Genomic DNA, 15,356 nt, shown 5'->3' with positions numbered 1-15,356 from the left:
CTCCAGCTGAAATTTTTACATGAAGATCAAATGTTTTTCTAAAAAATATGCTCTAGGAATTATTTTGGGCAAGTTCTACTCCTGGGGGAATTCTGCATCACTGTGCAATGCAGAATTTTGCAGAAATTAATGTGTGTGCAGAACTTCCTTTCCTCCTCCCCCCTCCCCCCCTGAAATGGGCTGCAGAAGTATTGGCCACCACTAGAGGCCGCTGGACCCAGCAGAGCCCAGCTCACAAATAGAAGACAAGGCCAGGGGGAGGGGAAAGGAACCGGAGGGTTCCCAGCAGCTGAAGTTCCCAGCATGCCCTGAAGGAAGGAGCAGTAGCGTAGCTATGGGGGGAGCGGGGCAGTAGCTGCTCCCGCACTGAGCAGAAGTGGCGCCTTTTTAATTACTTGGCGCCTTTTAAATTTTTACTCACCCAGCGGCGCTCTGGGTCTTTGGTGGCGGGTCGGGGGAGTGGAGATAAAAAAAGGCACCACCCCCTGGTACTCACCCGGTGGCGCTCCGGGTCTTCAGCAGCCCTTCTGTGTCGGGTCTTTCACTCGCTCTCGTCTTCGGCGGCATTTGGGGGGGTAGGGGGGTCCTTCAGTGCAGAAGACTGGAGCGCCACCAGGTGAATACCAGGGAGTGGCGCCTTTTTTTTTTTTTAATCTCCGCTCCCCCTGTTTTTTCCACCTGGCTACGTCACTGGGAAGGAGGCTGCGGTGCACAGAAAACTCTGCAACCCTGGGAACCAGCATCAGGCTATTTCTCCCTCCAGATCCTTGGGCTCTGAGGAGTAGAGGGTGAGTGTCTGGGCTGGGAGGGTGCGGCTGGGCTCTTGGAGAGACGGGGTGTAAGTGTCTGGGCCAGGCGGGCTCCGCAGATGGCCTTTTGGAGGTAGGGGATGTGAGCGTCTGGGCCGGGGGGCCTCAAGGCTGACCTCTGGCAGTGGGGGTGAGTGTCTGGGCTGCGGGGAGTTGCAGCGTGCCTCTGGGGGGGTAGTGACTGTGAGTGTCTGGCCCCCCGGCTGAGCCCTGGGGTGTGTGTGTGTAAGGGGCAGAGAAACAGGAACTGGGTTGTCATAGGGGTTTAACTCTCTACTCCTGGGGGAATTTTTGTATATGTCTATATTGTGACAGACATACTTGCTGACAGGTATTTTGAAATAAATTACCAAAATAATTGAAACTGGGTGTTATTTTGTGTTATTTTGACAAATAAAATTTGCAGAATTTTAAAATATTGTGTGTAGACTTTAATTTTTTGGCGCAGAATTCCCCCAGGAGTAAAGTTCTATGGCCTGTGTTATACAGGAGGTCAGATTAGATTAGATGATCACAGGATCCCTTCTGGTCTTGAAATCTATGAATCTAGGCAGTGGATGCAAAGTTTACACAAGAACAGGCTGGATTCAAGCCCAAGAGATCCTGTGTAGATCAGATAGTCATATTAAGGACCATTATAGAAGAATGTACAGAATGGCAGGCTCGCTCATCAATTTCATTGATGTTCAAAAGGCATTTGACAGCCTACACACAGTACCGGATATACCATTTCACCAATGGCTCCATAGCTCCAGGCCCAAGTTCAGAAGGGGCCCCATAACACTCACTTCCTCCCCTCTCGCAGCACGGCAGATGCTGAGGCCCTGAGCGTGAACCTCAGAGCAGCAGGGATCCAGTATGGGAGCTGAGAACCCAAGGGGCCTTGGCCAGCTCCCTGCCTATAGAGTTCCTGGAGAAGGGAAGGAACTACATTTCCCAGTATTCCCTGGCACTGCAGCTTGCTGTGAATGGAGAGCTGGCTGTTAGAAGGGGGAACAAGTATAAACAAGGAGTAGAAGGCTTTGACCCAGATATCACCCTCAGAAGACTTCCCCAGACTGGATTAGGGATGCTGGTGTGACCTCACCTGGCAGCCCCCAAAGAAGGAATTGGGTGGACTAAATGGACAGTGCACCTCTCTATCTGAAGCCTAGCAAGGGAGGTATGTGGATCCCACCAGAAGTTAAAATGATAAGTAAGGGAGGGAAAGCTCTACTAGAGGACCTGGGCAGCTTTAGATGCAGTATCAGGCACGTAGGAGGATTTCCACATCTGAGCTATGGAAGCAGAAATTGGCTTTTCCTTTCCAGATTTATCTAGTATTCAGAAAGGGAATCTTAGCACCTGCCTTCCAGATTTGAACACTCCCAAAATTCAGGAGTGCTGAAGCTCAATTAGAAAAGGAGTACTTGTGGCACCTTAGAGACTAACCAATTTATTTGAGCATGAGCTTTCGTGAGCCACAGCTCACTTCATCAGATGTGTACCGTGGAAACTGCAGCAGACTTTATATACACACAGAGAATATGAAACAATACCTCCTCCCACCCCACTGTCCTGCTGGTAATAGCTTATCTAAAGTGATCAACAGGTGGGCCATTTCCAGCACAAATCCAGGTTTTCTCACCCTCCACCCCCCCACACAAATTCACTCTCCTGCTGGTGCTAGCCCATCCAAAGTGACAACTCTTTACATAATCAAGTCGGGCTATTTCCTGCATAGATCCAGGTTTTCTCACTTCCCCCCCCACCCCCATACACACACAAACTCACTCTCCTGCTGGTAATAGCTCATCTAAACTGACCTCTCTCCAAGTTTAAATCCAAGTTAAACCAGAGCATCTGGGGGGTGGGGTAGGAAAAAACAAGAGGAAACAGGCTACCTTGCATAATGACTTAGCCACTCCCAGTCTCTATTTAAGCCTAAATTAATAGTATCCAATTTGCAAATGAATTCCAATTCAGCAGTTTCTCGCTGGAGTCTGGATTTGAAGTTTTTTTGTTTTAAGATAGCGACCTTCATGTCTGTGATTGCGTGACCAGAGAGATTGAAGTGTTCTCCGACTGGTTTATGAATGTTATAATTCTTGACATCTGATTTGTGTCCATTTATTCTTTTACGTAGAGACTGTCCAGTTTGACCAATGTACATGGCAGAGGGGCATTGCTGGCACATGATGGCATATATCACATTGGTGGATGTGCAGGTGAACGAGCCTCTGATAGTGTGGCTGATGTTATTAGGCCCTGTGATGGTGTCCCCTGAATAGATATGTGGGCACAATTGGCAACGGGCTTTGTTGCAAGGATAAGTTCCTGGGTTAGTGGTTCTGTTGTGTGGTATGTGGTTGTTGGTGAGTATTTGCTTCAGGTTGCGGGGCTGTCTGTAGGCAAGGACTGGCCTGTCTCCCAAGACTTGTGAGAGTGTTGGGTCATCCTTTAGGATAGGTTGTAGATCCTTAATAATGCGTTGGAGGGGTTTTAGTTGGGGGCTGAAGGTGACCGCTAGTGGCGTTCTGTTATTTTCTTTGTTAGGCCTGTCCTGTAGTAGGTAACTTCTGGGAACTCTTCTGGCTCTATCAATCTGTTTCTTTACTTCTGCAGGTGGGTATTGTAGTTGTAAGAAAGCTTGACAGAGATCTTGTAGGTGTTTGTCTCTGTCTGAGGGGTTGGAGCAAATGCGGTTGTATCGCAGAGCTTGGCTGTAGACGATGGATCGTGTGGTGTGGTCAGGGTGAAAGCTGGAGGCATGCAGGTAGGAATAGCGGTCAGTAGGTTTCCGGTATAGGGTGGTGTTTATGTGGCCATTGTTTATTAGCACTGTAGTGTCCAGGAAGTGGATCTCTTGTGTGGACTGGACCAGGCTGAGGTTGGTGGTGGGATGGAAATTGTTGAAATCATGGTGGAATTCCTCAAGGGCTTCTTTTCCATGGGTCCAGATGATGAAGATGTCATCAATATAGCGCAAGTAGAGTAGGGGCTTTAGGGGACGAGAGCTGAGGAAGCGTTGTTCTAAATCAGCGTTGTTCCCTCCTCAGGCCCTACGCTACCAGCACTCCCAGCTACCTTAGAGACACCACTGACTTCCTGAGGAAACTTCAATCCATCGGTGATCTTCCTGATAACATCATCCTGGCTACTATGGATGTAGAAGCCCTCTACACCAACATTCCACACAAAGATGGACTACAAGCCGTCAAGAACACTATCCCCGATAATGTCACGGCTAACCTGGTGGCTGAACTTTGTGACTTTGTCCTTACCCATAACTATTTCACATTTGGGGACAATGTATACCTTCAGATCAGCGGCACTGCTATGGGTACCCGCATGGCCCCACAGTATGCCAACATTTTTATGGCTGATTTAGAACAACGCTTCCTCAGCTCTCGTCCCCTAAAGCCCCTACTCTACTTGCGCTATATTGATGACATCTTCATCATCTGGACCCATGGAAAAGAAGCCCTTGAGGAATTCCACCATGATTTCAACAATTTCCATCCCACCACCAACCTCAGCCTGGTCCAGTCCACACAAGAGATCCACTTCCTGGACACTACAGTGCTAATAAACAATGGCCACATAAACACCACCCTATACCGGAAACCTACTGACCGCTATTCCTACCTGCATGCCTCCAGCTTTCACCCTGACCACACCACACGATCCATCGTCTACAGCCAAGCTCTGCGATACAACCGCATTTGCTCCAACCCCTCAGACAGAGACAAACACCTACAAGATCTCTGTCAAGCTTTCTTACAACTACAATACCCACCTGCAGAAGTAAAGAAACAGATTGATAGAGCCAGAAGAGTTCCCAGAAGTTACCTACTACAGGACAGGCCTAACAAAGAAAATAACAGAACGCCACTAGCGGTCACCTTCAGCCCCCAACTAAAACCCCTCCAACGCATTATTAAGGATCTACAACCTATCCTAAAGGATGACCCAACACTCTCACAAGTCTTGGGAGACAGGCCAGTCCTTGCCTACAGACAGCCCCGCAACCTGAAGCAAATACTCACCAACAACCACATACCACACAACAGAACCACTAACCCAGGAACTTATCCTTGCAACAAAGCCCGTTGCCAATTGTGCCCACATATCTATTCAGGGGACACCATCACAGGGCCTAATAACATCAGCCACACTATCAGAGGCTCGTTCACCTGCACATCCACCAATGTGATATATGCCATCATGTGCCAGCAATGCCCCTCTGCCATGTACATTGGTCAAACTGGACAGTCTCTACGTAAAAGAATAAATGGACACAAATCAGATGTCAAGAATTATAACATTCATAAACCAGTCGGAGAACACTTCAATCTCTCTGGTCACGCAATCACAGACATGAAGGTCGCTATCTTAAAACAAAAAAACTTCAAATCCAGACTCCAGCGAGAAACTGCTGAATTGGAATTCATTTGCAAATTGGATACTATTAATTTAGGCTTAAATAGAGACTGGGAGTGGCTAAGTCATTATGCAAGGTAGCCTGTTTCCTCTTGTTTTTTCCTACCCCACCCCCCAGATGCTCTGGTTTAACTTGGATTTAAACTTGGAGAGAGGTCAGTTTAGATGAGCTATTACCAGCAGGAGAGTGAGTTTGTGTGTGTATGGGGGTGGGGGGGGAAGTGAGAAAACCTGGATCTATGCAGGAAATAGCCCGACTTGATTATGTAAAGAGTTGTCACTTTGGATGGGCTAGCACCAGCAGGAGAGTGAATTTGTGTGGGGGGGTGGAGGGTGAGAAAACCTGGATTTGTGCTGGAAATGGCCCACCTGTTGATCACTTTAGATAAGCTATTACTAGCAGGACAGTGGGGTGGGAGGAGGTATTGTTTCATATTCTCTGTGTGTATATAAAGTCTGCTGCAGTTTCCACGGTACACATCTGATGAAGTGAGCTGTGGCTCACGAAAGCTCATGCTCAAATAAATTGGTTAGTCTCTAAGGTGCCACAAGTACTCCTTTTCTTTTTGCGAATACAGACTAACACGGCTGTTCCTCTGAAGCTCAATTGTGGCTGCTGTTACTTCATTTCTCCCAAATCAAATATGCTGATCCACTGTAACTTGCTGTAGAAAAAGTAGGATAAAATTGAGCAACAAATGGTGGCATCTCCCCAGCACTAACTAGGACTGGAATTGCGATTTTCAACAACCATTACCATTTTTTCTTTAGTTTTGTTTGTTTAAAAGGAAGACAGTAATATTCTATTGGCAAATTCCCCATAGAAACGAAGAGTGGAACAAAAGAATAATAAAGGCAACTCAACTTTTCCTCATTTATGTAGGACAGTATTATAATATGGACCCAAATATCCTCCAATCACACAAGCTGAAAATTGTTCCACTTTACTGCAGTTCTGTAACCATGCAGGAACCAGTCCTGTCTGTGTTCTGTGCACATCCAAAATTCCTACTGAATTCAGAAGTGCCTTGCTTTTGTGACCATACTACCTGATATTTTCAGCCCTTGTAAGTGAAGCAGGTTTACGTTTAGTAATTGGGTAGGAAGCCTCTCAGAAAAAGTTAGGTGCTGTGGGAGGTGTTGCTTATTCACTAGGTAATGTGAGACCTTCCTGTTACAACAGTAAACCTGTGCAGCATAGAATGCACTTTGTTCCTAAAGTCTAGTGTTGTTCAGGCTTCTAACCAGGGCAAGACAGTACAATTGTGGGGTGCAAGGCTGGGGAATTGGCTGGAGCCTCTCTATTGTTGGTTCATGAGTGGCTGGCCAACCATTCATGTAACTCAGTTGGGTGTGTCCCTGCCTGTGGATGTCTGTAAGTGGCTTAAAGGCTTGTGGCTTAAAAACAACATCACAGTGCAAGAGGGATACCCTAGATTGGTGGGACAGAGGGCTCAGTGGTCCCACAGTCCAGGTTGCACCCCAGGAACCCCATCATATGGGGTCAATCTGGTTTTTCATTTTGCCATCTTATGAATTCCATGTTCTTCAAGTAGTATCCCTATGGGTGCTCCACTGTAGGTGTATGTGCGCCCCTAATCAGAGATTTTTGCTAGCAGTAACTGTTGAGCCCGCGTATCTGCCCTCCCTCCCTCATGGTCTGCCTCCAGGCTATTTAGCACTGCACGGGCAAACCCCCCTCACTTCCTTCTGTACTGCCTTGAGCAGTCATCCCTTCCTTATCTGTGTCATTAGCACAGGGCTGGCCTTACCATGAAGCGAACTCAGGCAGCTGCCTCAGGTGCCAGACTGTGGGGGGGCGCCACTAGGACCCAGACTGTAGAAAATGTGTCTGCTGCTGGTGCATATGTATTCTCTCTGCTCTAAATGCACAGAGATGGTGGAGTGCTGTGCTAGAGGAAGGCGGGCACAAGAAGCATAACAGGCAGGCAGGCGAAAAGGTGAGAGGGAATAACAGAAAGCAGCAGGAGCTGCAGGGAGATAAAGGAGGAGGAGTGTACCTCTCTAGCACCCCCAGGAGCCTGGACTGATTAACACCAGCTTCTCAGGGAGCTTCCTGTTGCTTCCCTGAACCCACTTGAGGAGAACAGGCAGATAACTGAAGTAGGAGCCAGTTAGGCCCTTAAGACGCTGTTATCTTGCCTCACTCAGGCCTTGCTACCAGCCTGCTTATTTGTCCCCTTCAACTGAGTGTTGAGAGCCACTATACCTGGCACAGAACAGCAGTCGTGAGTGAAAGAAAAAAACACCCCTCTGGGACAGCATTCAGAAAAAGAAAGAAAGCAAAGGGAAGCTTTTCTAGCTAAGCAGAAAGGAGCTCTCCTGAGATACATAGAAACAAATGTTCATGCTGAGCCTTCTGGCCCCACGGAGGATGTGAGTGGTGAGGAGATGCCTGATCTTCCAGTTAGTCAGAGTGCAGGTGACCTGGCAGTTACCGCAGCATCCATATCTCCATCTCAAATGGATGTAACCGTGCACACTCCTGAAGAAAAGTGTAGATCAGAGAAGAGTGTGGTGGAGGCACAAGAAACAGCTGCTGCTGAGTTTAGTTCCTTAAGTCTAGATGATCCAGGACTGTGGACCCACTTGAGCAGTAGCCTGAGGGACTTCCTTATACTGCATGCACCACAGCAAGTGAAAAACTTCATGTTCCCCAAAGACAATGAAAATAGAAGTTTCCCTCCAACACGTTACTGGCATGAAATCCCCAATGGTGACAAAATGGAGAGGCCATGGCTTATGTACTCAAAAACCCAGAATGCTGCGTACTGTTTTGTTGCAAACTCTTCCAGTCTAATGTTCCAGCCACGTTGGATTCTACAGGAACAAAGGACTGGAAAAATCTGGCTAGAAATCTGGCATGCTATGAGAAGGCAGCAAATCACCAGAGAGCATTCCATAGGTGAAAAGAGCTTGAGATGAGACTAAGGTTAAAGGCCACCATCGATGATCAGCATCAAGAGAAGATTGCATCAGTGTCTCTTTACTGACAAAATGTTCTGAAAAGGCTCATTGACATTGTGAGAATGCTTGCTACATAAAACCTAGCACTGCATGGCACTTCAGATCAGCTGTATGTGCCAAACAATGGAAACTTCCTTAAAATTGTGGAGCTGATGGCTGAGTGATGCTGTACTCCAGGAGCATCTAAGAAGCATCACCACCCAAGAAATGTACACACACCACTGCCTTGGGAAAACAATTCAAAATGAGATCATACAGTTACTGGCAACAAAAGTCAAACAGAAGATTGTGGCAAATCTGAAGTCAGCAAGATATTACTCTGTTATTCTGGACTGCACACCTAATGTCAGCCATACAGAACAAATGACTTTAATGGTGTGTTTTGTAACAGAACCTAGTGAAAATGTCCCTGCAATGGTGACTGTCAGAGAGCATTTTCTAGAATTTATTCACATTGATGATACTACGGGAGCTGGTATAATAAATGTGTTTCTTTTTTTGTCCCATTCATGCAGTTCTCATTCATTGAACTTGGTGGTCAGTGATGCAGCATCAGCTTATCGTGAGGCTGCTGAATTTTTTTAATGTATTTTTCTTTGCATCAACTCATCAATGGCAAATTTTGAAGCAACTTCTGGGAACATCCTCTCTGACACTGAAACCACTGAGTGCCACACGATGGGAAAGTTGAGTGGAGGCGATAAAGCCTATCAAACACCACATTGGTAAGATAGATGATGCCGTAGTTGCCATTATGGAATATAATGCTATGACAGGAACTGTTCGTGGGAGAACAGTGGCAGAGGGAAATGGAATCACCAGAAACATACATAACTTCAAATTTCTGTGTGGCTTAGTGTTGTGGCATGACATACTGTTTGAAGTAAATGTTGTAAGCAAGAGACTCCTAGGTGTTGACCTTGATATATCTGTAGCAATGGAACAACTGGGCAAAGCGAAGTCATATCTACAGTCTTACCGGTCAGATGAGGGATTTCAATATGTTCTGAAGAGTGCACAGAAGTTGGCAGAGGAACTTCACACTGAAGCTGTTTTCCCATCCATTCAAGAATACAGGAGTCACCGAAGAAGAAATTTTAATTATGAGGCACGGGATAATCCCATAAGAGACCCCAAACAATAATTCTAAGTTGAATTCTTTAATCAGGTGCTAGATTGTGCAATACAGTCAGTTGAACGTTTCATGCAGCCCAAGGTACACAGCAGTATATTTGGGATGTTGTATGATATTCCAAAACTCCTCACTATACCTGAAGAAGACCTACACCAGCAATGCAGGGCACTAGAGACAGTGTTGACTCATGATGACATGCGCAATATTGGTGTGAGTGATTTAGGTGATGAACTTGAAAGCCCTTTCAAGATACAATTCAGCAGGATCAACTCCAAAGGCTGTTCTGGAATATATGTGCACAAATAAGATGACCACCCCCTTTCCAATGCTTTTGTTGCTCTGCGCATACTTCTAACACTTCCTGTAACAGTTGCCAGTGGAGAACGCAGCTTCTCCAAGCTGAAGTTAATAAAAACACATCTATGCTCCTCAATGACACAGGAGAGGCTGGTCGGCCTTGCAACCATCTCAATAGAGCATGAGCTGGCCCAGACTGTGGACCTTCAGCAGGAAGCTGTTCAGCTCGTTGCAACCAAGAAGGGATGGAAAGCACCACTTTGATTATTCAAACAGATAAAAATGCCAGTGTTTACTACACAGACAAGAAAAGTTACATTTGCTGTTCAGGCATTTGAAAGTTAAGTGTTACTTAAAATTTGTGAACAAGGCATTTTATTGGGGTAGGTAGCAGAGCAGTACCATGAGAGGAGTAGAACAGGAATAAGGCAGAATTGAGCCTTTCCAAATTTTGGCCCAAATGTGGGTGCATGGGGGCGCCATTTGAGCTATCCGCCTCAGGTGCCAAAATGTTGAGGGCCAGCCCTGCATTAGTATAATTAGTGTTTGTTTTGTTACCTTTGTTCTCCTTAAAAGTAGTTAGGCTAGTGCTTCTTTATTTTATTTTATTCTAGTCTAGTCTAGTGTATTCCTTGGGGTTAAAAAAAAGAGAGAGAGAGAAAGAAACAGAACGTCAATTTTCCTGCCCTCTCTGGGGGCATTCCCAGATATCTAGTAGACGCATTCTTTTTTTTTTTAAACAAAAAGTAAAGACGATGTTCTTCTGCATTCCTCACTGCTAGAGGATGACAACCTGCTGCCTAGGGGCATGCCTGGCTCCCTCTGCTCCAAGCAGTGCCTCTCCTGCCAGGAGTCAGTTCCTGTAATGGCTAGACACTCTCACTGTGCCTGGGAGAACCTCACAGAAGTGCTTTACTTGCCACAGCTAAAACCGCAGCCTCACAGAAGCTGGGAGCTGAAGTTAAAACTCCTCCCTATGGAAAAAAACACTTCAGTCTGCAGGGGACTCTGGTGGGTGCTGACCCTGGATCATCCCCAGAGCCTTCACTTCAAAAGGGGTCGAGTTGTGAAGAGGAGAGGAGAAGAAGAAAAACAAACAAACCACCAGCAGACTCCCCCCCCGCCCCCCGAGGCTCCTCCAAGCAGCTGGCTAGCCAGAGGGGTTCCCCAGCGTGGCCATCTCGGGCACCTATCCAAACACATGGGTTCTTCTTCGAGTGCTTGCTCATATCGATTCCAATTAGGTGTGCGCACGCTGCGTGCACAGCAGTCAGAGAATTTTTACCTTAGCAACACCAGGTGGGTCGGCTGTGGAGCCCGCTGGAGTGGCATCTTCATGGAGCCTCCTGCCAGACACTAGTTTCCAAGCTTTGTTGGGCCTCAACCAGAGCCTTCAAAGCTTCCCAACCTCGACAGCAAGAACGTGCTTGAGTCTTGTAGGGCACATGGCTTCCTGCACATACGTGACCTGGCATGCCAGATTACAGCTCCGCCCACTTCAAGCCTGGCTGGCATCAGTCTATCGTCCAGGTCGAGACAGCCTGAACCTGGTGGTCACAGTCCCAGAAAAGGTCCTTGTCTGTCTCCACTGGTGGCTAGACCCCAGGGCAGTATGTGAAGGGGTCCCCTTCCACACCCCTCAGCCCTCCTTGTCCCTCGTCACGGACGCGTGAGCCCTGGGATGGGGCGCACATCTTGGGGACATCCAGATGCAGGGTCTGTGGGCCCCGTCCGAGCTCTCTCTTCATATCAACGTGCAGGAGCTGATGGCGGTGCATCTTGTGTGTCAAGCCTTTCGGGAATGGTTGCATGGTCGTTGTGTGGCAGTCCTCACAGACAACAGCACGGCCATGTTCTACATCAACAAGCAAGGGGGGGCCCGTTCCTCCCTCCTCTGTCAGGAGGCCACTCGACTGTGGGAGTTCTGCATAGCCTACTCCATTCACCTGGTAGCGTCTTTTCTCCCAGGGGTCCAGAACACATTGGCGGACCACCTCAGGAGGTCCTTCCAATCCCATGAGTGGTCGCTCCGTCCCGATGTCATCCACTCCATCTTCCTAAAGTGGGGGGGTTCCTCAGGTTGACCTGTTTGCCTCGTGCAGCAGTCAGAAGTGCCTGGTGTTTTGCTCCCTTCAAGGCTGCTCTCCGGGCTCTCACAGTCACCTTCCTACTCCCATGGACGAGCTGATTGTTTTACGCCTTCCTGCCGTTTCCCCTTGTACACAAGGTCCTGCTCAAGGTGCACAGGGATAGAACACGGCTGATTCTGGTCACCCTGGCATGCCCCAGGCAACATTGGTACACCACACTGTTGGAGATCTTGGTGGATGCCCCAGTTCCACGGCCTCTTTTTCTGGACCTGATCACTCAGGATCACAGTTGCCTCTGTCATCCCGACCTACAATCCCTCCACTTCACAGCATGGATGCTGCATGGCTGAGCCACTCAGAGCTCCTCTGTTCTCATTTGGTGCAGCAGGTTTTGTTGGGTAGCAGGAAAGCTTCCACTCGGGCCACATATATGGCTAAATGGAAGCGATTCTCATGCTGGTACACTCACCATGGCATGCCCCCCCATCCAAGCGTCCATGCCTCTCATTTTGGACTATCTCCTGAGCCTGAAACAGCAGGGCCTAACAATATCATCCATCAGGGTCCACCTAGTGGCCATTTCAGCTTTCCACCCGGGAGCGAATGGCCGATCTGTCTTCGCCAACCCCATGGTCGGTAGGTTCCTTAAGGGCCTGGTACGGCAGCCAGTCCCCACGTGGGACCTTAACCTGGTCTTCTCCAGGCTTATGGGGGCCCCGTTCGAGCTGTTGGCCACCTGTTCCCTCTTATACCTCTCTTGGAAAACAGTGTTCTTCGTCACTATTATGTCGGTGAGGCGTGTATCCGAGCTCAAAGCTCTTACCTCGGAACCACCATACACGATCTTCCATAAGGACAAGATGCAGCTATGACCCCACCCAGCCTTTCTTCCCAAGGTGGTATCAACCTTTCATATCAACCAGGACAATTTCCTCACAATTTTTTATCTAAAACCGCATGCTACTCGTCAGGAACAACAGCTACACTCCCTTGATGTTTGTAGGGCCCTTGCCATCTACAATGAGCATACGAAGCCGTTCAGGAAAACGACCCAGCTCTTCATCGCAGTGGCAGACCGGATGAAGGGCCTCCCAGTCTCCTCCCAGCGGATCTCCTCTTGGATCACGTCCTGTATCCGTGCTTGCTATGATCTGGCCAGTGTTCCAACCCCGCCCCTCAGCGCTCACTCTACAAGGGCTCAGGCCTCCTCGGCAGCTTTCCTGGCCCAGGTTCCAATCCAGGAGATCTGTAGAGCTGCTACTTGGTCTTCAGTACATACTTTTGCCTCTCACTATGCCATCGTCCAGCAAGCAGAGAAGATGCGGCATTAGATAGAGCAGTCCTACAATCTACGGTACTTCACTCCAACCCCACCACCTACGTGAGGCTTGGGAGTCACCTAATTGGAATCGATATGAAGAAAAGGCGGTTACTCAGCTTTGTAACAGTTGTTCTTCGAGATGTGTTGCTCATATCCATTTCAAACCCGCCCTCCTTCCCCTCTGTCGGAGTAGCCGGCAAGAAGGAACTAAGGGGGCGCTGGGTTGGCTGGGGTATATATCCAGCGCCATGAAGGCCCCACTCCAGGGGGCTCCACAGCCAACCCACCGGGTGTTGCTCGGGTAAAAATTCTCCGATGGCTGTGCATGCAGCATGCACACACCTAATTGGAATGGATTTGAGCAACATATCTCGAAGAACAACAGTTATAAAGGTGAGTAACTATCTTTTCCGAGTAGCTGGCCAGCCAGTGGGGCTCCCCAGGGCAGCCACCTCGGTCGGACAACACCAGCAGCTCTGAAGTACGGCACCGAGAAGGGGCCTCCAAGCTCTGCACCACGGGCACCCAGAAGAGGCCCCCTGCTGTGAGGTCTGCCTCCCCAGCACTGACGGAGAAGCCTTCTGCAGTCAGGCTCTGAGGCAACAGTACCGCCCACTAAGGAGAGGGGACAATTACCGTACCATCTCTGAAAGAGCAGCACAGAGAAACCCTTTGGTACCAAATGCAACAAAACTCCCATCTAGGAAGCCAAAACTCCCAATCTAGTTTTTCACCTTCCCAACCATTGATACTGACAACATACTACGGGCACTGCTCTGTGGTACCATGTGAGCCCATGGTAACACACGTGCTCTGGTACTCTGGAGACCTGTGGCCTCAGTACCCAGGGAAAGACAATTACCGTACCATCTCTAAAATAGTGGTACCAACAAACTTTCTGTACCGGACAGAACAAAACTCTCATTTAGGGAGTGCTCTGCCCAACTATTGGTACTGACAATGTACCATGGACACTCCTCTGTGGTGTCAAATGAGCCCATGGTACTGCATGAGCTCTAGTACCCTGGAGACCTGATGGTTGGGGAAGAACCGCAATCCCCATTACTGGTACCAGGACCCCGGCATCGAGCACATTCCAGCATCCAGAATCGCTTAGTACTGGGCTGTATGCTGCCAATACCCCAGTCAACACCACCCTTACCCACTGAAGAATCTGACACTGGCCAGGAGGAGATCATTTCCCTGGCCCCTCATTGTGGGCACCGTCACACTACAAGTGTCCTCCCCAATTCCATCAAGCCAACCTACAACTGCAGTGCAGGCCCCCTGAGGTAAGCCCACCTCCCATGCCCGCCTTCCTCCCTCTCCCAAAGACCATATTGTAACTCTTGGGTGATGTATACACTCATGTCGTGACCGTCCCCGGTGTCTCTCAGGGAGAGTCCACCAGATGGTTTGCTACAACCTGGCTGTCCAGAGCACCTGAGCCAGGTCAAGAGAGCTTTTTCAGAACAGGAAAAAAGAACCTGAAGAGGAAGGTACCCCTCCAGCACACTTCTCCTAATCTCTACCAGATGAGGCTGTGCTGCCCAGCCCTCATCACTAGGTGAAGATTTTAAGAACTTTCTGGATTTTACCAAGAGGGTGGCAGACGAGCTGCAGATTCCCCTACAGAAGGTGGCGGATACACATCACAAGTTGGTGGAAATTCTGCACACCACCTTCTCCTCTAGAATTGTCCTCCAAATTAATGAGGCGATTCTAGATCCTCCTAAAGTCATCTGGCAGACACCAGCCTCCTTTGCACCAAACAACAACAGAGTGGTTAAAAAAAAATCCACCCTACGTCTCTACCCAAAGAGGCAGACTTTGTTTTGAACATCTGCACCCCAACTCCATCATAGTGGATGTGGTTAATGGACGAAGCAAGCAATATAATGCCAACTCAACTCCATACGATCAGACTTGGCAAGATGGCATATTCATCGACAAAATTACTGTTTAGAGTCATGAATTCCCAAACTGTCATGGCCAAATACAATTTTACTAATTATGGGAAACCTAGTGTGTTTCTGGAACATTACTGGAAACACAAAAAGAACAGATTCAGACCATTCTTAGAGACAGTCAGTTAATAGCCACACTGGTCCTAGAGACAGCACTGGATGTGTAGCTGTTACAGCTGCCTTCCCAGTCTCCAAGACAGTGGTACTGAGGCAGGTTGTGTTTTTGTTTTTTGTGGGGTTTTTTTGGCAACATCTCTCTAGATTGCCCAAAGAGCTACAGAATTCCAGTTTGAAGGGCCAAACTCTTCGCGTAGAAGACAGGTTTTC

General features: G+C 48.3%; 1 long non-coding RNA gene across 1 annotated transcript in view; it reads left to right on the top strand.

Annotated features, from left to right (window-relative positions):
* The first annotated feature begins 351 nt into the window (after window positions 1-351).
* LOC142070623 (uncharacterized) overlaps window positions 352-15,356 on the top strand; it is a 51,588-nt gene continuing 36,583 nt past the window's right edge. Inside the window, exon 1 of the long non-coding RNA XR_012666535.1 lies at window positions 352-788. This is a non-coding gene — a long non-coding RNA (uncharacterized LOC142070623). The remainder of the gene's footprint in view (window positions 789-15,356) is intronic.

Source organism: Caretta caretta, chromosome 1, assembly GCF_965140235.1.
Source record: "Caretta caretta isolate rCarCar2 chromosome 1, rCarCar1.hap1, whole genome shotgun sequence".
Taxonomy (NCBI): Eukaryota; Metazoa; Chordata; order Testudines; family Cheloniidae; genus Caretta; species Caretta caretta.
Note: the sequence above shows the minus strand (reverse complement) of the source record. Positions and strands in the feature narration are given on the sequence as shown.